This window comes from Pseudophryne corroboree, chromosome 1 (assembly GCF_028390025.1).
Source record: "Pseudophryne corroboree isolate aPseCor3 chromosome 1, aPseCor3.hap2, whole genome shotgun sequence".
In the NCBI taxonomy this organism is placed as follows: Eukaryota; Metazoa; Chordata; class Amphibia; order Anura; family Myobatrachidae; genus Pseudophryne; species Pseudophryne corroboree.
Window position 1 is genome coordinate 1,065,734,025 of NC_086444.1, and position 27,773 is coordinate 1,065,761,797.

The 27,773-nt window shown below is 46.5% G+C and overlaps 1 protein-coding gene across 1 annotated transcript in view; it reads left to right on the forward strand.

The window, feature by feature from the left end:
* The window catches only part of SGCB (sarcoglycan beta), a 70,708-nt gene that overhangs the window by 21,367 nt on the left and 21,568 nt on the right, over positions 1–27,773 (forward strand). The gene's annotated exons all lie outside the window — the stretch shown is intronic.

Below are 27,773 nucleotides of genomic sequence, written 5' to 3' on the forward strand. Positions count from 1 at the left end.
GAACACTGTCTTCAGCTGCAAAGCTGGGCACACACTGCAATGTTGAGCCTATCCAGTGACAGGTCAATATAGTGTATTGATATATCCTGCCCCACCGTATGATGACTACATGGTTAGGCACATCCCAAAGTTATCACATCCCTCCTGAGGCATCAGTAAACCATGTGGGCTTCATATAAATATTTTATGCAATTCACAATATGAGCTTACCATCTTCTGAGTGTTGGAGAATTAATATAACTTTTTTTTTTGTCAGATAATTTTTTGTAAAAAATTATTTCAAAATATAACTGGACCCTCTTTTGTTATTTCCCCTCAGCTCACTATAAAATTGTTATAAAGGAGAAAAGTATCTAAAAGCAATTACAGAGTAAGACCATTTTCCTTACTGTGTTAGCTGCAGAACTAGGTGTCCTGTTAGTTGCTTTTCATTTTACCTTTCTATGCCTCACTGCCATGTTTTGCTAATCGCACAGTATAACATATGTAGTGCGCCCAACATGGCTGCCTCGCCTGGTACTCTCTTGTGTAGAATAAGCAATGCATGGTTCTGAACTCTCCTAATATTTTTATCTACTCAAATATGTGTAATTTCTTCACCTTTTGAGAGAATTTATTAATAAAAATAAAGACAAATATATTGAAAAAATAAATGTCTATTTTTATTTTAAGTAAAATTTAGCCTATTTTTTTCATCTTCTTTTCTTCTTCTCTTCTTCTTCATCTTCTGATTATTATTATTAATTTGTAATTATTATTATTATTTACTCTGCATTATAAAATAGAGAAATTTGGACTGAGATTGGTCCAGTAATCTTACAAACTTGTCCTGTAAGAGGAACAAGATGGCGAAAGCCTCATGACTCATGCCCATCCCTCTAGGAATTAAGAGACTATGCAGAGTTTGCCCAGACCACCTGCCCAACCACTAACCTTGCATAAACCAGCCATCCCTTCTGTCGCCTCAAATCTGCTATTTTGTCCTTTTACCCGGCTGGTGAAGAACGCACCTACAGTCGATGGTGAGAGAGTGAAAAAAGAGAGCAAGAGATGGAGGGAGGGAAGGGGGGGGGGACAGTCATAGCCACCATAGCACTCGTTTTTGATGCTAACAGGGAGTTACAACTGTACAAATGTAGCCACTCTCGTTGTGGCTACATCATAGCGCAGTTGCGCCTTTTTAGGCGCGACTGCACCGAGTACGTCTGGACGTCTAAGACGTTTGTGCACATGAATGGGAGCGGCAAATGCCGCAGCTCGGCAAAGCTAGGCGCAGGTGCGCATAGCCACGTCAAGGGAGCGCGTTTACCTCAGATGTAGCCATGATCAGTGTGGCTACATCTGTATATAGTATTGGATAAAAACAAAAGTAATGACTAAAGCACAATATAATTCTCTTACACTTCTGCACATTGATATATATGGAACAGTCTGCATTAGTGGCACACTGGAATTTATGCAGAGAGACAGAGTAAAGGATTCACTTTGCAACATTATAGGCTCACCAAACAACTCCAAGGAGATGTCATAGGTGCAGCCGCACATAAAGGATTTAATTAGGGATATTATAGGCCCATCTAGACAGTGCTCTTCAAATATCTCCAATGATCTATTTGCTGCTGCTTGTGGTTGTTAAGTAACAGCACTGTCCCAGTAGGTGTGAGATTTATTTATTTTTTTGTCCAAAACTATGCTATCCCCAAGGTCATAAGTCATATATTATAGTAGGCATGCTAAAAGTCTGCCAACGCTTCAAACTAAACTGCTCTTATCTTTGTTTAGTTACTAACCTTCTGCTAGTGTGCTATGCCGTCCCAGGCCTCTGGAGGCATATGCAAGAGACAGCAACAGCACAGTCCTGATATAGGCAGTTTCCATTATGTTATATTTTTAGTGTGAGCGCACAAAAATATATGACATTTTAATAACAGGCTGCTGGTTTAATAAAATATTTTTTTATTATTTAAAAAGAAAAAACAATGAATTAAATAGACATTACCAAAAAACATCACAATAAAAATCACAATAGAGGTTTCCATTATGACATCACAGCATGACCTCACACACCCCACCACTCTCCTTTAGAATGTTATCTGCTACCGTGCCCTATGGCATAAATCCAATAGAAACCAATACGAACAAGCAGCAGCACTCGGATGACTGAATTATAAAGTCAATGTATTAAAACACATAACATTTTAACGTTTTGGGGCACACCTTGACAAAGGGGCAGTTGTGCAACGAAACGTTGGAATGTTATGCACTTATGTGTTTAATACATTGACTTTATAACTCAGTCTTCAAGTGCTGCTTGTTCGTATTGGTTTATTATATATATTTCTGCAGCGGGGTACACTGGGGTTCCACAGGGAATAACATCGGGGTGTAGAGTTGGATCTTGATCCGAGGCACCAACAGGCTAAAAGCTTTGACTGTTCCCAAGATGTACAGCGCCACCTCCTCTATAACCCCACCTCCGTGCACAGGAGCTCAGTTCGTATATTGGTGCCTGCATTGCAGGCAGCTAACAGGGAGGGCTGCGCTAAGCAGCCCTGAAAAGAGCTTTTTTAGAAGACAGAAGACTTCAAGGGCCGCAGCACAGGCACTTAAAAGTGCTATATGTCATTCTGACATATCGTGCTGCAGCTCGCTCACCTCCCCCAGCGGCGCTGTATTCTCCCGTGCCCTGGTTGCGCCCTGGTTGCCGGGTACTTACAGTGGAGGGTTTCTCTTCAGGCACACCCACTTGCCACTGCTCTCCAGGATCGCGTGGCCGTGTTACAAGGAGGAGGTAAGAGGGTGCCCCAGGCAGGACCTGCTAAAAACCGCGATCCGCCGCGGTCTCTAGGAGATGGGCCGCGTGCACTGGTGTGGACACTGTGGCCATACAGGGACCCCACTAGACCACCAGGGCAAGGGGCATATGTTGGTTTTACTAAAAAACGTTTTACTAAGGCCCACAGTACCCGGTGGTGAAGTCCAGCAAGGGGATAAGGCTTTGACCTTTAGCCCCAGCCCCAGGGCGCCATTTACAGTAAATGTTCCCGCTCTGGAGCTGCATCTCTCTGTCTCCCTCACTCCCTGTCAGCGTTTGGGCGCCATTACACACATGCTACGCTGACTCTGGGACTGCTGGGCAATGTCTCCTCTGTAATGCCGCCTGCATCATCAGCGCTGTGAATTTACAGGGCACTTAAGTATTCTACATGTTGTTTAGACAGTGTTAGTTAAGAACAAGTGCATTACTGTAGGGATATTTAGTACAAGTATCCTGTGATATACATCCAGTCTTTACTGTGCATTGTTATGTCTATATGCCTATATAGCTTTACTTAGTGGTACAGATTGTACTTAGTATTGCTAGTCCAGTGCAGTTTTATTGTTGGTAATAATTTCTGCATTGTATATGTGACTGAGTGTGTGCCAATAGCTGCTGTGTGATCTCTATTTCGTGTATCCCACACATATTGCTATCCCTATATTCTGTACCCTGAGGAGGACTAAGTGCGTCAGGGTCCTCATAAAATAGTGTTTCACAGGATAAACTACTATAGTATTTTTCTCTGTGTTTTACAGTCACCACGTATCTCTTAAATCCTCTATTTGTGCTCTGCTTTGCAGTCACAATATACATGCTCTGTCTTCTTAGTTACAGCAATTAAATCAGTCTCTGACTAAGCAAAAGGCTGACTCTCGCCCGTCTAAGACCAAGGGGTCATCTAAACGGGCCATTACTTCCTCACAATCCACACAGGTTTCGGATACCTCATCCGATGTAGATGGCGCTTACACTGACCCTACAGACACTGATGCAGATGCTTTTGATGGGAAATCTCTGACTCAAGTGGATGTTCCTGACCTCTTGGTGGCTATCAGGCTGATTCTTCAAATCAATGATGACGATGAGCCTCCAGCTACCTCTAAGAAACCAGATGAGTTTAAACGTCAGAATGTTACTAAATTAGTTTTCTGCTGTGTGGTACACTGGGCTCCACAAGGATTAACATCGGGGTGTAGAGTAGGATCTTGATCCGAGGCACCAGCAGGCTAAAAGCTTTGACTGTTCCCAAGATGCACAGCGCCGCCTCCTCTATAACCCCGCCTCCGTGCACAGGAGCTCAGTTCGTATATTGGTGCCTGGATTGCAGACAGCTAACAGGGAGGGCTGCGCTAAGCAGCCCTGAAAAGAGCTTTTTTAGAAGACAGAAGACTTCAAGGGCCGCAGCACAGGCACTTAAAAGTGCTATATGTCATTCTGACATATCGTGCTGCTGCTCGCTCACCTCCCCCCAGCGGCGCTGTATTCTACCGTGCCCTGGTTGCGCCCTGGTTGCCGGGTACTTACAGTGGAGGGTTTCTCTTCAGGCACACCCACTTGCCGCTGCTCTCCAGGATCGTGTGGCCGTGTTACAAGGAGGAGGTAAGAGGGGGCCCCAGGCAGGACCTGCTAAATACCGCGATCCGCCGCGGTCTCTAGGAGATGGGCCGCGTGCATTGGTGTGGACACTGTGGCCGTACAGGGACCCCACTAGACCACCAGGGCAAGGGGCATATGTTGGTTTTACTAAAAAACGTTTTACTAAGGCCCACAGTACCCGGTGGTGAAGTCCAGCAAGGGCATAAGGCTTTGACTTGTAGTCCCTCCCCCTGCCCCAGGGCGCCATTTACAGTAAATGTTCCCGCTCTGGAGCTGCATCTCTCTGTCTCCCTCACTACCTGTCAGCGTTTGGGCGCCATTACACACATGTAATGCTGATTCTGGGACTGCTGGGCAATGTCTCCTCTGTAATGCCGCCTGCATCATCAGCGCTGTGAATTTACAGGGCACTTAAGTATTCTACATGTTGTTTAGACAGTGTTAGTTAAGAACAAGTGCATTACTGTAGGGATATTTAGTACAAGTATCCTGTGATATACATCCAGTCTTTACTGTGCATTGTTATGTCTATATGCCTATATAGCTAGCTTTACTTAGTGGTACAGATTGTACTTAGTATTGCTAGTCCAGTGCAGTTTTATTGTTGGTAATAATTTCTGCATTGTATATGTGACTGAGTGTGTGCCAATAGCTGCTGTGTGATCTCTATTTCGTGTATCCCACACATATTGCTATCCCTATATTCTGTACCCTGAGGAGGACTAAGTGCGTCAGGGTCCTCATAAATATAGTGTTTCACAGGATATATTACTTTAGTATTTATCTCTGTGTTTTACAGTCACTACATACCTCTTAAATCCTTTATTTGTGCTCTGCTTTGCAGTCACAATATACAGGGGGTTTTTGTCAGGTAATTTGTCTGCTTATATTGTACTGTTACACCCTAAGTTTACGCTTACATATAATGTCTGCTAAACAGGGTGGTCGATCTACGGCTGATCCTGCACTATGCAGTGCTGATGCCACGGATTATTCGGAGAAAAACATAGCAGCTGAGGGTTAAGGTACTGTGGGTTCTATACCCCCTGGTCAGTTTGCAGCAACGGGGCAAATTAAGACCCACGTTAGGCTGCTTTATCTTATTTACTGACTACGCTAGTAACTAGACTCGCGCCCCCTATGGGACCTCCCGTGCCATTACAGCCACATATTGTCCCTACAGTTAATCCGCCATGGGCAGATGCTCTGTCTTTTTAGTTACAGCAATTAAATCAGTCTCTGACTAAGCAAAAGCTTGACTCTCGCCCGTCTAAAACCAAGGGGTCATCTAAACGGGCCATTACTTCCTCACAATCCACACAGGTTTCGGATACCTCATCCGATGTAGATGGCGCTTACACTGACCCTTCAGACACTGATGCAGATGCTTCTGATGGGAAATCTCTGACTCAAGTGGATGTTCCTGACCTCTTGGAGGCTATCAGGCTGATTCTTCAAATCAATTATGACGATGAGCCTCCAGCTACCTCTAAGAAACCAGATGAGTTTAAACGTCAGAATGTTACTGAATTAGTTTTCTGCTGCGGGGTACACTGGGCTCCATAAGGATTAACATCGGGGTGTAGAGTAGGATCTTGATCCGAGGCACCAGCAGGCTCAAAGCTTTTGACTGTTCCCAAGATGCACAGTGCCGCCTCCTCTATAACCCCGCCCCCATGCACAGGAGCTCAGTTTGTAAGTTGGTGCCAGCAGGCACTTAACAGGAGGGCTGCCTGAGGCAGTCTATTGATAGCTTAAATAACAGAAAGAAGAAGATTTCTTATACGCCCTAGAGGATGTTGGGGTCCACTTCAGTACCATAGGGTATAGACGGTTCCGCAGGAGCCATGGACACTTTAAGACTTTTCCAGAGTGTTAACTGGCTCCTCCCTCTATGTCCCTCCTCCAGACCTCAGTTTAGAAAATGTGCCCAGGCAGACTGGTCGCACTCTATTGGAGCTCTACAGAGTTCTACTAAAAGACTTTGTTTAGGTTTTTTATTTTACAGGGAGACTGCTGGCAACAGACTCCCTGCTTCGTGGGACTTGGGGGGAAGAAGTAGGAACCAACTTCCTATATAGTTTCATGGCTCTGCTTCTGCTGACAGGACACCATTAGCTCCTGAAGGGTACTGAACACTAGCTTCGGCTATGCGCTCACTCCCACAGCACGCCGTCACCCCCCTAACAGAGCCAGAAGTCAGAAGACTGGTGAGTAGTGTTACCGGAGATCTGCAGAGAGGGACTTCCGGTCATCGTGACGGCTTAAGGTACCACGCAGCAAGCGGGAACGCTGCGCGAGCATGCTCTCCATATACACAGAGCCCAGCAGGGCGTGGGGGGGAGGGGCGCCCTGGGCAGCATGAACCCTACTCTCACTGGCAAAAGGTAGCATACTCTGTTTTACACTGTCCTACACCCCCGCCAGTATAAAGATAATTTCTCTATCGTCCTAGTGGATGCTGGGGTTCCTGAAAGGACCATGGGGAATAGCGGCTCCGCAGGAGACAGGGCACAAAAGTAAAGCTTTCCGATCAGGTGGTGTGCACTGGCTCCTCCCCCTATGACCCTCCTCCAAGCCAGTTAGATTTTTGTGCCCGGCCGAGAAGGGTGCAATCTAGGTGGCTCTCCTAAAGAGCTGCTTAGAAAAGTTTAGCTTAGGTTTTTTATTTTACAGTGAGTCCTGCTGGCAACAGGATCACTGCAACGAGGGACTTAGGGGAGAAGAAGTGAACTCACCTGCGTGCAGGATGGATTGGCTTCTTGGCTACTGGACATCAGCTCCAGAGGGACGATCACAGGTACAGCCTGGATGGTCACCGGAGCCTTGCCGCCGGCCCCCTTGCAGATGCTGAAGTAAGAAGAGGTCCAGAATCGGCGGCAGAAGACTCCTCAGTCTTCTAAAGGTAGCGCACAGCACTGCAGCTGTGCGCCATTTTCCTCTCAGCACACTTCACACGGCAGTCACTGAGGGTGCAGGGCGCTGGGAGGGGGGCGCCCTGGGAGGCAAATGAATACCTATTTTGGCTAAAAATACCTCACATATAGCCTCCGGAGGCTATATGGAGATATTTAACCCCTGCCAGAATCCGTTAAGAGCGGGAGACGAGGCCGCCGAAAAAGGGGCGGGGCCTATCTCCTCAGCACACAGCGCCATTTTCCCTCACAGAAAGGCTGGAGGGAAGGCTCCCAGGCTCTCCCCTGCACTGCACTACAGAAACAGGGTTAAAACAGAGAGGGGGGGCACTAATTTGGCGTTAGAAATATATAAAAAAGATGCTATAAGGGAAAACACTTATATAAGGTTGTCCCTATATAATTATAGCGTTTTTGGTGTGTGCTGGTAAACTCTCCCTCTGTCTCTCCAAAGGGCTAGTGGGTCCTGTCCTCTATCAGAGCATTCCCTGTGTGTGTGCTGTGTGTCGGTACGTGTGTGTCGACATGTATGAGGACGATGTTGGTGAGGAGGCGGAGCAATTGCCTGTAATGGTGATGTCACTCTCTAGGGAGTCGACACCGGAATGGATGGCTTATTTAGGGAATTACGTGATAATGTCAACACGCTGCAAGGTCGGTTGACGACATGAGACGGCCGACAAACAATTAGTACCGGTCCAGACGTCTCAAAAACACCGTCAGGGGTTTTAAAACGCCCGTTTACTTTAGTCGGTCGACACAGACACAGACAGGGACACTGAATCCAGTGTCGACGGTGAATAAACAAACGTATTCCTTATTAGGGCCACACGTTAAAGGCAATGAAGGAGGTGTTACATATTTCTGATACTACAAGTACCACAAAAGAGGGTATTATGTGGGATGTGAAAAAACTACCGTAGTTTTTCCTGAATCAGATAAATTAAATAAATTGTGTGATGATGCGTGGGTTCCCCCCGATAGAAAATTATGGGCGGTATACCCTTTCCCGCCAGAAGTTAGGGCGCGTTGGGAAACACCCCTTAGGGTGGATAAGGCGCTCACACGCTTATCAAAACAAGTGGCGGTACCGTCTATAGATAGGGCCGTCCTCAAGGACCAGCTGACAGGAGGCTGGAAAATATCATAAAAAGTATATACACACATACTGGTGTTATACTGCGACCAGCGATCGCCTCAGCCTGGATGTGCAGAGCTGGGGTGGCTTGGTCGGATTCCCTGACTAAAAATATTGATACCCTTGACAGGGACAGTATTTTATTGACTATAGAGCATTTAAAGGATGCATTTCTATATATGCGAGATGCACAGAGGGATATTTGCACTCTGGCATCAAGAGTAAATGCGATGTCCATATCTGCCAGAAGATGTTATGGACACGACAGTGGTCAGGTGATGCAGATTCCAAACGGCACAAAGGTGTATTGCCGTATAAAGGAAGAGGAGTTATTTGGGGTCGGTCCATCGGACCTGGTGGCCACGGCAACTGCTGGAAAATCCGCCGTTTTTACCCTAAGTCACATCTCTGCAGAAAAAGACACCGTCTTTTCAGCCTCAGTCCTTTCGTCCCTATAAGATCATATCTGCCCAGGGATAGAGGAAAGGGAAGAAGACTGCAGCAGGCAGCCCATTCCCAGGAACAGAAGCGTTCCACCGCTTCTGACAAGTTCTCAGCATGGCGCTGAGACCGTACAGGACCCCTGGATCCTACAAGTAGTATCCCAGGGGTACAGATTGGAATGTCGAGACGTTTCCCCTTCGCAGGCTCCTGAAGTCTGCTTTACCAAGGTCTCCCTCCGACAAGGAGGCAGTATGGGAAAAAATTCACAAGCTGTATTCCCAGCAGGTGATAATTAAATTACCCCTCCTACTACAAGAAAAGGGGTATTATTCCACACTATATTGTGGTACTGAAGCCAGAAGGCTTGGTGAGACTTATTCTAAAAAATTTTTTGAACACTTACAAAGGTTCAAATCAAGATGGAGTCACTCAGAGCAGTGATAACGAACCAGGAAGAAGGGGACTATATAGTGTCCCGGGACATCAGGGATGCTTACCTCTATGTCCCAAATTTGCCCTTCTCACTAAGGGTACCTCAGGTTCGTGGTGCAGAACTGTCACTATCAGTTTCAGACGCTGCCGTTTGGATTGTCCACGGCACCCCGGGTCTTTACCAAGGTAATGGCCGAAATGATGATTCTTCTTCGAAGAAAAGGCGTCTTAATTATCCCTTACTTGGACGATCTCCTGATAAGGGCATAGTCCAGGGAACAGTTGGAGGTCGGAGTAGCACTATCTCGGATACTGCTACAACAGCACGGGTGGATTCTAAATATTCCAAAATCGCAGCTGATCCCGACGACACGTCTGCTGTGCCTAGGGATGATTCTGGACACAGTCCAGAAAAAGGTGTTTCTCCCGGAAGAGAAAGCCAGGGAGTTATCCGAGCTAGTCAGGAACCTCCTAAAAACAGTGCATCATTGCACAAGGGTCCTGGTAAAAATGGTGGCTTCCTACGAAGCAATTCCATTCGGCAGATTTCACGCAAGAACTTTTCAGTGGGATCTGCTGGACAAATGGTCCGGATCGCATCTTCAGATGCATCAGCGGATAACTCTATATCCAAGGACAAGGGTGTCTCTCCTGTGGTGGTTAGAGAGTGCTCATCTTCTAGAGGGCCGCAGATTCGGCATTCAGGATTGGATGCTGGTGACCACGGAGCCCAGCCCGAGAGGCTGGGGAGCAGTCACACAAGGAAAAAATTTCCAGGGAGTGTGATCAAGTCTGGAGACTTTTCTCCACATAAATATACTGGAGCTAAGGGTAAATTTATAATGCTCTAAGCTTAGCAAGACCTCTGCTTCAAGGTCAGCCGGTATTGATCCAGTGGGAAAAACATCACGGCAGTCGCCCACGTAAACAGACAGGGCGACACAAGAAGCAGGAGGGCAATGGCAAAAACTGCAAGGACTTTTCGCTGGGCGGAAAATCATGTGATAGCACTGTCAGCAGTGTTTCATCCCGGGAATGGAAACTGGGAAGCAGACTTCCTCAGCAGGCACGACCTCCACCCGGGAGAGTGGAAACTTCATCGGGAAGTTTTTTCCACATGATTGTAAACCGTTGGGAAATACCAAAGGTGGACATGATGGCGTCCCGTCTGAACAAAAAACGGGACAGGTATTGCGCCAGGTCAAGAGACCCTCAGGCAATAGCTGTGGACGTTCTGGTAACACCGTGGGTGTACCAGTCGGTGTATGTGTTCCCTCCTCTGCTTCTCATACCTAAGGTGCTGAGAATTATAAGACGTAGAGGAGTAAGAACTATACTCATGGCTCCGGATTGGCCAAGAAGGACTTGGTACCCGGAACTTCAAGAGATGCTTACAGAGGTCTTATGGCCTCTGCCGCTAAGAAGGGACTTGCTTCAGCAAGTACCATGTCTGTTCCAAGACTTACCGCAGCTGCGTTTGTCGGCATGGCGGTGGAAAGCCGGATCCTAAGGGAAAAAGGCATTCCGGAAGAGGTCATTCCTACCCTGGTCAAAGCCAGAAAGGAGGTGACCGCACAACATTATCACCACATGTGGCGAAAATATGTTGCGTGGTGTGAGGCCAGGAAGGCCCCACAAAGAAATTTCAACTCGGTCGTTTCCTGCATTTCCTGCAAACAGGAGTGTCTATGGGCCTCAAATTGGGGTCCATTAAGGTTCAAATTTCGGCCCTGTCGATTTTCTTCCAGAAAGAATTGGCTTCAGTTCCTGAAGTCCAGAAGTTTGTCAAGGGAGTATTGCATATACAACCCCCTTTTGTGCCTCCAGTGGCACTGTGGGATCTCAACGTAGTTCTGGGATTCCTCAAATCACATTGGTTTAAAACCAGTCAAATCTGTGGATTTGAAGCATCTCACATGAAAAGTGACCATGCTCTTGGCCCTGGCCTGGACCAGGCGAGTGTCAAATTGGTGGTTTTTTCTCAAAAAAGCCCATATCTGTTTGTCCATTCGGACAGGGCAGAGCTGCGGACTCGTCCCCAGTTCTCTCCCTAAGGTGGTGTCAGTGTTTCACCTGAACCAGCTTATTGTGGTGCCTTGCACCTACTAGGGACTTGGAGGACTCCAAGTTGCTAGATGTTGTCAGGGCCCTGAAAATATGTTCCAGGACGGCTGGAGTCAGGAAAACTGACTTGCTGTTATCCTGTATGCACCCAACAAACTGGGTGCTCTTGCTTCTAAGCAGACTATTGCTAGTTGGATGTGTAATACAATTCAGCTTGCACATTCTGTGGCAGGCCTGCCACAGCCAAAATATGTAAATGCCCATTCCACAAGGAAGGTGGGCTCATCTTGGGCGGCTGCCCGAGGGGTCTCGGCTTTACAACTTTGCCGAGCAGCTACTTGGTCAGGGGCAAACACGTTTGCTAAATTCTACAAATTTGATACCCTGGCTAAGGAGGACCTGGAGTTCTCTCATTCGGTGCTGCAGAGTCATCCGCACTCTCCCGCCCGTTTGGGAGCTTTGGTATAATCCCCATGGTCCTTTCAGGAACCCCAGCATCCACTAGGACGATAGAGAAAATAAGAATTTACTTACCGATAATTCTATTTCTTGGAGTCCGTAGTGGATGCTGGGCGCCCATCCCAAGTGCGGATTATCTGCAATACTTGTACATAGTTACAAAAATCGGGTTATTATTGTTGTGAGCCATCTTTTCAGAGGCTCCGCTGTTATCATACTGTTAACTGGGTTTAGATCACAAGTTGTACGGTGTGATTGGTGTGGCTGGTATGAGTCTTACCCGGGATTCAAAATTCCTCCCTTATTGTGTACGCTCGTCCGGGCACAGTACCTAACTGGCTTGGAGGAGGGTCATAGGGGGAGGAGCCAGTGCACACCACCTGATCGGAAAGCTTTACTTTTGTGCCCTGTCTCCTGCGGAGCCGCTATTCCCCATGGTCCTTTCAGGAACCCCAGCATCCACTACGGACTCCGAGAAATAGAATTATCGGTAAGTAAATTCTTATTTTGTAATGCCTGAGGGGAAACGTGCCATTGCAGGGGGCGGAGCTTCTTCCTCAGGCAGCCAGCACACTTCTCAGCGCCATTTCCGCCCAGCAAACAGCAGGGGAAGACACGCTGATCCTCCTCTCCACATCTGACCAAGTATTAGAGTGCAAAAAAAGGGGGGGGGGATTGTATTATTTCGATGCTAAATCCCATTATTGGCATTATATAAGCGCTTGAAAGGTCTCTGTGTATAACATACGATACACAGGGTTTTGTTATTTTGGCGCTGAGTTGTGTACTGGCAAATTCCTTTCTGTGTCCCTCTGACAGATTTTACTGTGGGTCTGTCTCCAGTAGCCCCGGAGTGTCTGTGGTGTGATTTTGCACGTGTGTAACGTGTCTGAGGCAGGGAGCTTTTCCCCTGAGGAAGCTTTTTTAGGGACACAAGGATGTAATGTGGTGACACTGCCGTCGTACCACGAGCCTGAATGGGTGAAAGAATGACGTGATAGTGTGAATCATATAAGTAAGAGATTGGATAAATCTGAGTCTCATGCAGAAAACTGGAGAAAATCCGTGGAAGATGTGATTTTTAATAGTTCTGCCTTTTCATCCACAGGGGACCCCTCTGGTTCACAAAAAAAGGCATTTGCACAAGTAGTACAAACTGATACCGACACGGACTCTGATTACTGTGTCGACACCAGTGATTCCAGGGGAATTGATCCAAAATTGGCAAAAAACATTCAATACATGATTGTTGCTATAAGGGAGGTGTTAGAGGTTACGGAGCCCCCTCCTTTACCACAGGAGAAGGCTTACTTTAATAAAGAGAAGAAACCTAATGTAACTTTCCCTCCATCTTATGAACTGTACGGACTCTTTGAGGGAGTCTGGACAAACCCTGAGAAGAAATTCCAGATTCCCAAAAGGATTCAGGCAGCTTACCCCTTTCCTGCAGAGGACAGGAAAAGGTGGGAGTCACCCCTTATTTTAGACAGTGCTCTGTCAAGGTTAACAAAAAAGGTGATTCTCCCTGCGCAGGGGACGGCTTCACTAAAGGAGCCGGCAAACCGCAAGTTAGAGACTACGTTGAAATCTATATATACGACCAAAGGGACACTACTCAGGCCTACCATTGCCTGTGCGCGGGTGAGTAGTGCTATAGAAAAGTGGTCAGAAAACTTGTCATCAGACATCGACACGAGAGATAGAGACGAGATACTCCTAACGTTAGGTCATATCAAGGACGTGGCTGCGTACATGCTGGAAGCCATGAAAGATATCGATCTCTTGGGATCAAGAGCCGCTACCATGGCGATTTCAGCTCGTAGGGCGTTGTGGATTCACCAATGGAATGCTAACGCGGAAACCAAAAGGAATACGGAGGCTCTCCCGTACAAGGGCGAGGCTTTGTTTGGAGATGGGCTGGATGCCTTAGTTTCTGCGGCTACCGCAGGTAAATCGACATTTCTCCCTAATGCTCCAGCGCCGGCAAAAAAGACACATCATTCTCAGATGCAATCCTTTCGGCCCAATAAATACAAAAAGGGCAAAGGTTCCCCTTTCTTTGCAGGTAAAGGAAGGAGAAAGAGAAAAAAGTCCACGGCGTCTCCAGGTTCACAGGAGAAGTCAACCTCTGCTTCTGCAAAATCTTCAGCATGACGCTGGGGCTCCCTCACGGGAGTCCGCCCAGGTTGGGGCACGTCTGAAACTCTTCAGTCAGATTTGGGTTAATTCTGGTCTGGACCCATGGATCGTACAAATAGTGTCCCAGGGGTACAGGTTGGAGTTTCGAGGCGTTCCCCCATGCTGATTTTTCAAATCGGCCTTACCAGCTTCTGTTCCAGACAGGGAAGTGGTATCAGCAGCAATACAAAAATTATGTCAGAATCACGTGATTGTCCTGGTTCCCTTGTCACAACAAGGAGAAGGGTTTTATTTGAGCCTTTTCGCAGTACCGAAGCCGGACGGCTAGGTCAGACCGATTCTAAACCTGAAAACACTGAATCTCTACCTACAAAGGTTCAAATTCAAGATGGAATCTCTAAGGGCAGTGATTTCCAGTCTGGAGGAGAAGGACTTCATGGTATCATTGGAGATAAAAGATGCCTACTTACATGTTCCTATCTATCCTCCGCATCAAGCTTATCTGAGATTCGCAGTGCAGGATTGTCATTACCAATTTCAAACTTTACCGTTCGGGCTGTCCACGGCACCGAGGGTATTTACCAAGGTGATGGTGGAAATGATGGTACTCCTTCGAAAGCAAGGAGTCAACATAATTCCTTACCTGGACGATCTCCTGATAAAGGCGAGGTCCAAGGAAAAGTTGGTGCAGAGCATTGCACTCTCCCTTACAGTACTTCAACAGCACGGTTGGATCATACATTTTCCAAAGTCACAGTTGGAACCGACAACAAGATTATCGTTTCTGGGGATGATACTGGACACAGAAGTACAGAGGGTATTTCTTCCAGTAGAAAAGGCTCTGGAAATCCAGAGAATGGTCAAACAAATTCTAAAACCAACAAGGGTGTCGATTCATCAATGCATACGTTTGTTGGGAAAGATGGTAGCGGCCTACGAGGCCCTACAGTTCGGCCGATTCCATGCCAGAGTATTCCAGTGGGACCTATTGGACAAGTGGTCCGGATCCCATCTACACATGCATCAGAGGATAATCCTGTCATCCAAAGCCAGAATTTCGCTCCTGTGGTGGCTTCACAGTTCTCACCTCCTGGAAGGGCGCAGGTTCGGGATTCAGGATTGGGTCCTAGTAACCACAGATGCAAGTCTCCGAGGCTGGGGAGCAGTCACAAAAGGGGAAAGCTTCCAAGGAAGATGGTCAAGTCAAGAAACCTGTCTTCACATAAATGTTCTGGAGTTGAGAGCCATTTACAACGGCCTTCTACAAGCTGTGCATCTTCTTCAAGATCAACCCATACAGGTCCAGTCAGACAATGTAACAGCAGTGGCGTACATAAACCGTCAGGGTGGAACGAAAAGCAGAGCGGCAATGGCAGAGCTGACAAAGATACTCCTCTGGGCAGAAAGACATGCAAGAGCTCTGTCGGCAATTTTCATTCCGGGAGTGGACAACTGGAAGCGGACTTCCTCAGCAGACACGATCTCCACCCAGGAGAATGGGGCCTCCACCAAGAAGTCTTCGCAGAGGTGACGGGTCATTGGGGAGTTCCTCAAGTAGACATGATGGCATCTCGTCTCAAAAAGAATCTTCAGAGATATTGTTCCAGGTCGAGAGACCCACAAGCAATAGCAGTGGATGCACTAGTGACCCAGTGGGTGTTTCGGTCGGTGTATGTGTTCCCTCCACTTCCACTAATACCAAGGATTCTCAAGATCATAAGAACGGGGGTTCGAGCGATCCTCATTGTCCCAGACTGGCCAAGGAGGGCTTGGTATCCAGATCTTCAGGAGTTACTCATAGAAGATCCTCGGCCTCTTCCTGTTCGCGAGGACCTGCTGCGGCAGGGGCCGTGCATGTATCAAGACTTACCGCGGCTACGTTTGACGGCATGGCTGTTGAACGCCGGATCCTAGCCCGAAAGGGTATTCCCAAAGAAGTCATTCCCATGCTTATTCAGGCCAGGAAAGGAGTAACGTCTAGACATTACCACCGTATTTGGAGAAAATATGTGTCTTGGTGTGAAACCAAGAAGGCTCCAATGGAAGAATTTCAGTTAGGACGTTTTCTCCATTTTCTTCAGGCGGGTGTGGATGCAGGCTTAAGATTGGGTTCAATCAAGGTCCAAATTTCGGCTTTGTCTGTTTTCTTTCAGAAACAATTGGCCTCCCTTCCGGAAGTTAAGACGTTCGTGAAGGGGGTTCTGCACATCCAACCTCCTTTTGTGCCTCCTACGGCACCGTGGGATCTTAACGTGGTGTTGCGGTTCCTTCAATCAGATTGGTTTGAACCTCTCCAGGAGGTGGAGTTAAAGTTTCTCACTTGGAAAGGTGTCATGCTTTTGGCCTTGGCATCCGCAAGGAGGATGTCTGAGTTAGGGGCTTTATCTCACAAGAGCCCTTATTTAATCTTCCATGAAGATAGGGCTGAACTACGAACTCGTCAGCAATTTCTCCCAAAGGTGGTTTCTTCCTTCCATGTGAACCAACCTATTGTGGTGCCAGTGGCTACTGACACCTTAGCTGCTTCAAAGTCTCTGGATGTGGTCAGAGCGTTGAAAACTTATGTCACGAGAACAGCTCGGATAAGGAAAACAGAGGCACTGTTTGTCCTGTATGATCCCAACAAGATTGGGCGCCCTGCTTCTAAGCAGATTATTGTGCGCTGGATCAGAGGTACGATTCAGCACGCTCATTCAACGGCAGGATTGTCGATACCGAATTTGGTAAATGCCCATTCTACAAAGGAAGGTGGGCTCGTCCTGGGCGGCTGCCCGGGGGGTCTCGGCATTACAGCTTTGCCGAGCAGCTACTTGGTCGGGGACAAACACGTTTGCTAAGTTTTACAAGTTTGACACCTTGGCCGCTGATGACCTAAAGTTTGGTCAATCGGTTCTGCAGGGACATCCGCACTCTCCCGCCCGTACTGGAGCTTTGGTATAACCCCATGGTACTGAAGTGGACCCCAGCATCCTCTAGGACGTATGAGAAAACAGGAATTTTAATACCTACCGGTAAATCCTTTTCTCCTAGTCCGTAGAGGATGCTGGACACCCTGCCCAGTGCGTTCTTTACCTGCAGTTTGTTATATAGTTGTAAGTTTTATACAGGTGTTGTGTTAAAATTGTTTTCAGCACGTTGCTGCAATGGTCATGCTTGTAGGCATGTGTTACATTAATTGCCATGTTGTGCGGCATGGTTGAAATGTGAGTTGGTATGAATCTCACCATTAACTTAAAAGTAAATCCTTTTCTCGAAATGTCCATCTCCCTGGGCACAGTTCCTATACTGAGGTCTGGAGGAGCGGCATAGAGGGAGGAGCCAGTTCACACTCTGGAAAATTCTTAAAGTGCCCATGGCTCCTGCGGAACCGTCTATACCCCATGGTACTGAAGTGGACCCCAGCATCCTCTACGGACTAGGATAAAAGGATTTACCGGTAGGTATTAAAATCCTGTTTTTTCTACAAAAGACTTCAAGGGCTGCAGCAGGCAAAGTCTCACAGACTTTTCTGTTTGCAGCTCCCTCACCCCCAGCGGCTCTGTATACTCCCGCGCCCTGGTTGCCGGGTCACTGCAGCGGAGGCGCCGGTCCCTTCTAAACGTGAGTCCCACACACGCCGCCGTCCTCCCGGATCGTGGGGCCGCAGCTACGGGGGAGGTAAGGGGTTTCTGTGGCCGCACTTCACCGCGATCCAGCGCGGCCGTAGGAGGCGGGCTGCGCGCTGGCGTGGACACTGATTACTGGGCAGCCGCTCTACTAGCCACCAGGGACACTCATGGGCACAGGTCTGGGGGGATTTTATTGTACAAATACCCTGTTTTAAGCTGCCCGCAGCGCCCGGTGGGGATGTCAGCAGGGGCAGCTCCCCCCAGCCCCAGGACGCCATTTCTATGAATGTTCCCGCCTTGGAGCTGCTTTCCTCTCCTTCACTCCCGACCAGCGACCATCACAAGATAAGCTGAGCTGTTTCTGGGACTGCTGGGGCAAATCCTCCTCTGTAGAACCGCCTGATTGCCAGTGCTGTGTTTCCTACAGGACACTTAAGTATTCTACCTGTCACTGGGACAGTGTTAGTTAAGAAAGAGTGCATACATTCAGGGTTGTGCGGTACAAACACCCTGTGATATACATCCAGTCTTTACTGTGTATTGTTATATCTATTGTTTACACATATAGCCATACTGAGTATTACTTTGTATTGCTAGTCCAGTGCAGTTTTATGGTGCATAATTTCTGCATGGTACGCTTGTGACTATAGATGTGTGTGTGCATGTAGCTTCTGCGTGGTTGCCTCATTACAGGGTATTTCACTCAGAGTGCTACTCCTATATTCCTATGCCTGAGGGGGCTAAGTGTATCAGGTGTCTCTTTGTTTAATATAGGATTGTATCACAAGATATACCTGGTGTGTATTTTTACTTGTGATTTATAGTCACCATAAACGTTTATATCTCTTCAACTCCTGGTCTGTGCTGCCATAGTCGCACTTCACGGGTGCTCTTGCTAGGTATATTGCTGCTACACCTTGTACCAGGTTGCCCGATATTGTGCACATTGTTATGTCTGCTACACGTGGCAACGACGCTGGGGCTTCTCCCACATTGCGTGGTAGTGAGGCAGCGGACGTAATGGAGGATAATATGGCAGCTGAGAGTTCAGGTTCAGGGGGTTCCTTACCCCCAAGTGGGTCAGTAGCACCTGGGGCTCAACAGGACCCACCTTGGGCTACATTTTCCACGCTGTTAAACACGATTGTAACTAAATTGGCGCCCCCTGTGGAACCACCTGTGCCACTGCAGCAGTTTATGGTCCCTGCTATTAATCTACCATGGGCAGATCAAATCTCCACTCAGTTACAGCATTTGAACCGGTCATTGACTAAATCTAAGTGTCACTCTCGCCCGCCTAAGACTAAGTCGTCTTCTAAACGGGCCATTACCTCCTCCCAATCCACTGCTATCCCAGACACGTCCTCTGACGAGGATGGCGCATATACTGACCCCACAGACACTGACACAGATGTTTCTGATGGGGAAGGCAAGTCATTGGTGGATGTCCCGGATTTGATTGAAGCTATTCGTCTCATTCTTCAGATGTCTGATTATCCTGAGCCTCAAGCTGTCTCTAAGAAACCGGATAGGTTTAAACGTAAGAAGGTGGTTAAACAAGTTTTACCTCATTCTGATCACCTGGTTGACATACGTCAGGAATCCTGGGAAAATCCAGGGACAAAATTCACACCGAATAAGAGACTGTTGGCTCGCTATCCTCTCTCTGCGGAGATATGTAAGAATTGGGAAACTCCTCCACCCGTAGATTCTCATATGGCGCGTATGGTTGTTTCCTCTGCTCTGCCAGTAACTACCGTCACCTCTCTGAAGGAACCGACGGATAGATGTGTGGAGGGTTGTTTAAAAGCGATTTATACCCTAACGGGGGCTGTGCATAGGCCAACCATTGCGGCAACTTGGGCTGCTGAGCTGTTGAGGCGTGGGCTCAGGAGCTTGAGGCGGAACTTCCTTCCAATGCATCTGAGCATGCTCGACAATGTCTCGTATATTACCACAGCTTCTCTGTACCTTAAGGAGGCGGCCTCCGATGCCGGGGTGCTCGCGGCCAAGGCTGCTACTACGTCCGTCTTGGCCAGACGTATCCTTTGGTTGAGATCCTGCTCGGTGGATAGGTGGATATGGATTCCAAGAAAACCCTGGAGGTGCTTCCTTTTATGGGAGACATTCTCTTTGGAGAAGACCTCAATAAGATTGTGGCTGATCTGGCTACTGCTAAAACAGCTTGCCTACCTAGTACGGCTCCTTCCACACAGAAGGCTAAAAGTACTTTCCCTCGGCCCTTTTCGTCCTCCAGGAAAAGCTAAAGGTCAGGCGTATCCAAAGCAAACTCGTACTTCTAGACCTGCCAAGTCCAGACCGAAGCGTGCCTGGGCCGCCCGTCAGCCAGCTTCCAAAACTGACAAGCCTGCCGCATGACGGGGCGGGCCTCCCTCTGGGGGATCCCAGGGTGGGGGGCCGACTTCTAGATTTTGCCCAGGAATGGTTGATGACCACTTCAGATACCTGGGTGAGGGAAGTCGTCGCTCGAGGTTACGCCATACCCTTCAAGAATCGTCCCCCTCATCGATTTTGCCTGACAAAGCAAACACTTTGCGCTTGGTGGTACATTCCCTCCTGACGACAAGAGTTGTAGTACAGGTGCCTCTGGCTCAGAGAGGCAAGGGGTACTATTCACTATTTTTCCTAGTCCTGAAACCGAACGGGTCCTTGCGGCCCATTCTCAATCTGAAGTCCTTGAACAAGCATGTGCGGGTCTCCAAGTTTCGTATGGAAATGCTGCTCTCTATTGTTTTGGCCTTGGAGCCTGGGGACTATATGGTCTCCCTGGACATACAGGATGCTTACCTACATATTCCTATTCTCATCAACAGTACCTGAGGTTTACGGTGGGCAACCTTCATTACCAATTTCCGGTGTTACCCTTTGGTTTGACAACAGCTCCCCGAGTTTTCACCAAAGTTATTGCAGTCATGACGGCTACACTCTGCCATCAAGGGGTCAGGATTCTACCGTACTTGGACGATTTGTTGATCCTGGCAAATTCCCCAGAACTTTTCCTGTGTCATCTCGATCTGACGGTCAAGTGCATGAAAGCCCACAGGTGGCTGAACAACTGGAAGAAATCCTCCCTGGTTCCTGCTCGGAGCATGAGACATCTGGGAGCGTTATTGGACACTCACAACCAACGGTTGTTCCTGTCTCAGGAGAAAGTCCTGAAGCTTCAGGACAGGATTCGATGCTTCCTATCTCGTCCGCAAGTGTCGATACATTCGGCAATGCAAGGGCTGGGTCTCATGGTGTCGGCTTTCGACATGGTGGAGTATGCTCAATTCCACTCTCGCCCTCTGCAGAAGTTAATTCTGACAAAGTGGGACGGCCTGCCTCACCGGATCAGATCTCAGATGATCTCATTGTCTCCGGAGGTCCACCTGTCACTGAGCTGGTGGCTTCAGGACCAACGATTGAGCAGGGGCTGTCCCTTCTGGATATCCAACTGGGTCCTTCTGACGACGGATGCCAGTTTGAGAGGTTGGGGCGCGGTGTTGGAACAACACTCTTTTCAGGGTCGGTGGACCAAGGAGTAGTCTCTGCTCCCGATCAATATTCTGGAACTGCGGGCAGTGTTCAACGTGTTGATTATGTCCCAGCACAACAGACCTGTTCAAGTACAGTCGGACAATGCCACCACGGTGGCGTACATAAATCATCAAAGCGGCACTCGAAGCCGCATGGCAATGAGGGAAGTATAACGGATTCTTCATTGGGCGGAGCGCCATCTGCCGGCCATATCCGCAGTGTTCATTCCGGGCGTCCTGAACTGGGACGCGGACTATCTCAGTCGTCAGGACGTACACGCCGGAGAGTGGAGCCTCCATCCGGAGGTGTTTCAACTTCTCGTGGACACGTGGGGTCTTCCAGATGTGGATCTGATGGCGTCTCGACACAATCACATGGTTCTGGTCTTCGGAGCAAGGACAAGGGACCCTCAAGCTGCGTTCGTGGACGCTCTGGCAATTCCATGGAAACCTGCTTCTGGTCGCTTCAGCGTGGCCCGGATGGCATTGGTTCTCCGATCTCCTGGGTCTCTCGTGGGATCGTCCCCTTCTACTTCCACAACGACCAGACCTCCTCGTTCAGGGCCCTTGTGGTTACCAGGATTTGGCCCATCTGGCTTTGACTGCATGGCTATTAAAGCTTCCGTCCTGAGGGCCATGGGTTTTTCTGAGGCGGTCGTTCAAACTATGTTGAAGGCCAGTAAGCCGGCTTCTGCTCAGATTTACCATAGGGTCTGGAATGCTTACTTTACTTGGTGTGCGTCTCACAATCATGACGTTTTCAAGTTTAGTACGGCCAAGCTATTGGCCTTTCTACAACAGGGCCTGGACTTAGGCCTGCGTCTGGCCTCCCTCAAGGTTCACATCTCTGCCTTGTCGGTTTGGTTTCAGAGAAAAATTTCTACCCTACCTGATGTACATACAGATGTAGCCACCTTTATCTTGACTGGCTCAGGCGTTTGTCCCGATCGAGCATACGCAGCGTAGGGAGGCGCGCCTAGTCACAGAGAGGCGTACCTAATCGCACGGAGGCAGACAGAGCGTTTGGCGTTACCTTTACGTGTAATACCTGCGATCATCCACCAGATGTCGCCTTTTACAATCACCACTGCGCATGCGTGTGGTCTCCCGTAAAATACAATACTGAAATATACAATAAGGACTACTTTACTAAGCGTCTCATTACGCTGCATACAGTAAATACTCATTACGCTGCATTATTTAATACAGTAAATACTCATTATGCTGCATTATTTAATACAGTATATACGGTACAGACGCAAATAGTACAGCATACAGTATATGATTCATCTACAGTACTTTATGAATATGTGAGCGTCCAAGTCCCGCAGACAAAACAACATAAAACCAGTAGTTTACACTGTCGCAAATGGACGTGTTAGAAGTTCACTATTGCCTCTTGAGATTAGGAATTTTGTACAGTATGTTAGCGTCCTAATCCCATAGCCATTACAGCATAATCAAAACCAATGGATTTATTCATCTGTCTGCGGCGAAGTGGTGAAGTGTTCCGCTTCCTATACTCGGAGTCCCGAGTTAGATTTCTAAAGTACGAATGCATGTTAGTTTTTTCCAGACACTTTATTATTTTTTTATTCACATAAACCAGGGCAAAGCTGCAGGAGCGGTTCTGTTAAGGTTCTATGCACCGTACAGTACACATACAATTCTGTAGCAGGGCAGACTCAATTGAAATGGCTACCACCTATGACTCCTTGCTCCACGGAGGCCCTAGGCTACGGAGCAAGTAACAGTCCAGATTGTGCAGGCTATGGGGCAATGCTGAAGGAGCGTCACAATCCCCTAGCTAAAATACACAGGGGCGATAGGACTAAGCGAGGTATATGCACATAACGATACACTGCAAAGTTCCCCATGGTTTTAATTATGCCTTTTCTTTGAACATAGTATTTTCGACTGCCTCGCCCTACACCCATCCCACTTTCCCCTTCCCCCCTGGGAGCCTGCAATGTACATGCAGTAGACAGGGAGGGAGTTCCGATCAGGTTACAAGACGTGCAACAGTATACTACTGTATGTAGGAAAATCCCCCGCCCACTCTGATTTATGTGAAACCTGTGTGCACCCTTCCATTGAATGTATAACAAAGAAAAAAAATAATAATAAAGTGAATGTTACAGGAACACATTAAAAAAAGGTTGGCACTTCCTTCCCATTGGTGTTGGTTTATGCCTTAGGGGACTCGGACGCAAATACTTGTATTTGAAAAGCACGTATTTTCCACTGCCTCTCCCTACTCCCATTGCCCTTCCCCCCTGGGAGCCTGCACAGGTCATGCAGTGGACAGGGAGGGAGTTCAGGTCAGGTACAATACACAAATGCCGACAATCTACAGTACTGTGTTGCTGAGTTAGTTGCGTCGGATTACACTAGTTTATACTCATTACCGCTGTGTATTTGTATATAGCGGAATGAATCGCTGCTGCAGATTTACTTTGATTTATGTGAAACCTGTGTGCACCCTTTCATTGAATGTATAACAAAGAAAAACAATAATAAAGTGAATGTCACGGGAACATATAAAAAAAAAAGGTTGGCACTTTGGGACTCAAAGCTGGGACTCTCAGTGTGGGATGTAAGAGCCTTCATCGCTAGGTTGGTATGGAAGAGGAGACAATTAGCTACCAGAGGGTACCAACTCCAAGTTTCTGTGACCCCCACAAGGCTCATGGCAAGCGTCGGAACCCATGGTGGGTCTGAATTAACGGGCCCATTATAGTCTATGGGAAAATGAGTCCACTTTGCGTACTGATATCTCTGGTTCTGGGTGTCCCAGAGACTCGGGACTGGTACCATTTAAAAGAGGAGACTCTTGGCTTTCAGGGCAGACCAACGACTAGTTTATGTGACACTGGAAAGGGAAACAGTAAGCAACCGTATATCGGGTCCCCTCCAGTTGTCCGCCTAGCTTGCACAGGATGCAGGGTTTCTGGCTAGCTAGGAAATACTGTACAGAAATGCTAAGCATGGTAATTTGACATCCAGGAACATAGGGAGGAGTTTATCTCTCTCCATTATACTTAGAAAAATTACACTTGCCACTGTACGTTACAAGCTGTTCGTGCTAATTAGTACAATAGTAGAACATACTGTACAGAGATACTAAGTACAGTGATTTGGCATCCACAAACTTAGGGAGGAGCTTTAATCTATCTCCATTGTAATCTTTCTAAGCATAATGGAGAGAGATAAAAGCTCCTCCCTAAATTCCTGGATGCCAAATTGCCATCCAGAGTATCGCTGTACTCTATGTTCTACTAGTGTACTAATTAGCACGAACAGCTTGTAACATACAGTGGCAAGTTTAATATTTCTATGTATAATGGAGAGAGATAAAAGCTCCCCAGTAAGTTCCTGGATGCCACATCACTGTACTTAGTATCTCTGTACAGTATTTTCTGTTAGGGTACTAATTAGCTGTTCGTGCTAATTAGTACCCTAATAGAACATACTGTACAGAGATACTAAGGACGGTGATTTGGTATCCAGGAACTTACTGAGGAGCTTTTATCTTTCTCCATTATACATAGAAAGATTAAACTTGCCACTGTATGTTACAAGCTGTTCGTGCTAATTAGTACCCTAATAGAACATAGAGTACAGCGATACTCTGGACAGCAATTTGGCATCCAGAAATTTAGGGAGGAGCTTTTATCTCTCTCCATTATACTTAGATAGATTACAATGGAGAGATTAAAGCTCCTCCCTAAGTTCGTGGATGCCAAATCACTGTACTTAGTATCTCTGTACAGTATGTTCTACTAGTGTACTAATTAGCACGAACAGCTTGTAACGTACAGTGGCAGTTTTGATCTTTCTATGTATAATGTAGAGAGATAAAAGCTCCTCCCTCAGTTCCTGGTTGCCAAATCACCATCCTTAGTTTCTCTGTATAGTATTTTCTATTAGGGTACTAATTAGCACGAACAGCTAATTAGTACCCTAATAGAAAATACTGTACAGAGATACTAAGTACAGTGATGTGGCATCCAGGAACTTACTGAGGAGCTTTCATCTCTCCATTATACATAGAAAGATTAATCTTGCCACTGTACGTTACAAGCTGTTCGTGCTAATTAGTACACTAGTAGAACATACTGTACAGAGATACTACATACAGTGATTTGGCATCCAGGAACCTTAGGGAGGAGCTTTTATCTCTCTCCATTATGCTTAGAAAGATTACAATGGAGAGAGAATAAAGCTCCTCCCTAAGTTCGTGGATGTCAAATCACTGTACTTAGTATCTCTGTACAGTATGTTCTACTAGTGTACTAATTAGCACGAACAGCTTGTAACGTACAGTGGCAAGTTTAATCTTTCTATGTATAATATAGAGAGATAAAAGCTCCTCCCTAGGTTCCTGGTTGCCAAATCACCGTCCTTAGTATCTCTGTATAGTATTTTCTATTAGGGTACTAATTAGCACGGACAGCTAATTAGTACCCTAATAGAAAATACTGTACAGAGATACTAAGTATAGTTATGTGGCATCCAGGAACTTACTGAGGAGCTATTATCTCTCTCCATTATACATAGAAAGATTAATCTTGCCACTGTAGGTTACAAGCTGTTCGTGCTATTTAGTACACTAGTAGAACATAGAGTACAGCGATACTCTGGACAGCAATTTGGCATCCAGGAATTTAGGGAGGAGCTTTTATCTCTCTCCATTATACTTAGATAGATTACAATGGAGAGATTAAAGCTCCTCCCTAAATTCGTGGATGCCAAATCACTGTACTTAGTATCTCTGTACAGTATGTTCTACTAGTGTACTAATTAGCACGAACAGCTTGTAACGTACAGTGGCAGTTTTGATCTTTCTATGTATAATGTAGAGAGATAAAAGCTCCTCCCTCAGTTCCTGGTTGCCAAATCACCATCCTTAGTTTCTCTGTATAGTATTTTCTATTAGGGTACTAATTAGCACGAACAGCTAATTAGTACCCTAATAGAAAATACTTTACAGAGATACTAAGTACAGTGATGTGGCATCCAGGAACTTACTGAGGAGCTTTTATCTCTCTCCATTATACATAGAAAGATTAATCTTGCCACTGTACGTTACAAGCTGTTCGTGCTAATTAGTACACTAGTAGAACATACTGTACAGAGATACTACATACAGTGATTTGGCATCCAGGAACCTTAGGGAGGAGCTTTTATCTCTCTCCATTATGCTTAGAAAGATTACAATGGAGAGAGAATAAAGCTCCTCCCTAAGTTCGTGGATGTCAAATCACTGTACTTAGTATCTCTGTACAGTATGTTCTACTAGTGTACTAATTAGCACGAACAGCTTGTAACGTACAGTGGCAAGTTTAATCTTTCTATGTATAATATAGAGAGATAAAAGCTCCTCCCTAGGTTCCTGGTTGCCAAATCACCGTCCTTAGTATCTCTGTATAGTATTTTCTATTAGGGTACTAATTAGCACGAACAGCTAATTAGTACCCTAATAGAAAATACTGTACAGAGATACTAAGTATAGTGATGTGGCATCCAGGAACTTACTGAGGAGCTATTATCTCTCTCCATTATACATAGAAAGATTAATCTTGCCACTGTAGGTTACAAGCTGTTCGTGCTATTTAGTACACTAGTAGAACATAGAGTACAGCGATACTCTGGACAGCAATTTGGCATCCAGGAATTTAGGGAGGAGCTTTTATCTCTCTCCATTATACTTAGATAGATTACAATGGAGAGATTAAAGCTCCTCCCTAAGTTCGTGGATGCCAAATCACTGTACTTAGTATCTCTGTACAGTATGTTCTACTAGTGTACTAATTAGCACGAACAGCTTGTAACGTACAGTGGCAAGTTTAATCTTTCTATGTATAATATAGAGAGATAAAAGCTCCTCCCTAGGTTCCTGGTTGTCAAATCACCGTCCTTAGTATCTGTGTATAGTATTTTCTATTAGGGTACTAATTAGCACGAACAGCTAATTAGTACCCTAATAGAAAATACTGTACAGAGATACTAAGTATAGTGATGTGGCATCCAGGAACTTACTGAGGAGCTTTTATCTCTCTCCATTATACATAGAAAGATTAATCTTGCCACTGTACGTTACAAGCTGTTCGTGCTATTTAGTACACTAGTAGAACATAGAGTACAGCGATACTCTGGACAGCAATTTGGCATCCAGGAATTTAGGGAGGAGCTTTTATCTCTCTCCATTATACTTAGATAGATTACAATGGAGAGATTAAAGCTCCTCCCTAAGTTCGTGGATGCCAAATCACTGTACTTAGTATCTCTGTACAGTATGTTCTACTAGTGTACTAATTAGCATGAACAGCTTTTAACGTACAGTGGCAAGTTTAATCTTTCTATGTATAATATAGAGAGATAAAAGCTCCTCCCTAGGTTCCTGGTTGTCAAATCACCGTCCTTAGTATCTCTGTATAGTATTTTCTATTAGGGTACTAATTAGCACGAACAGCTAATTAGTACCCTAATAGAAAATACTGTACAGAGATACTAAGTATAGTGATGTGGCATCCAGGAACTTACTGAGGAGCTTTTATCTCTCTCCATTATACATAGAAAGATTAATCTTGCCACTGTACGTTACAAGCTGTTCGT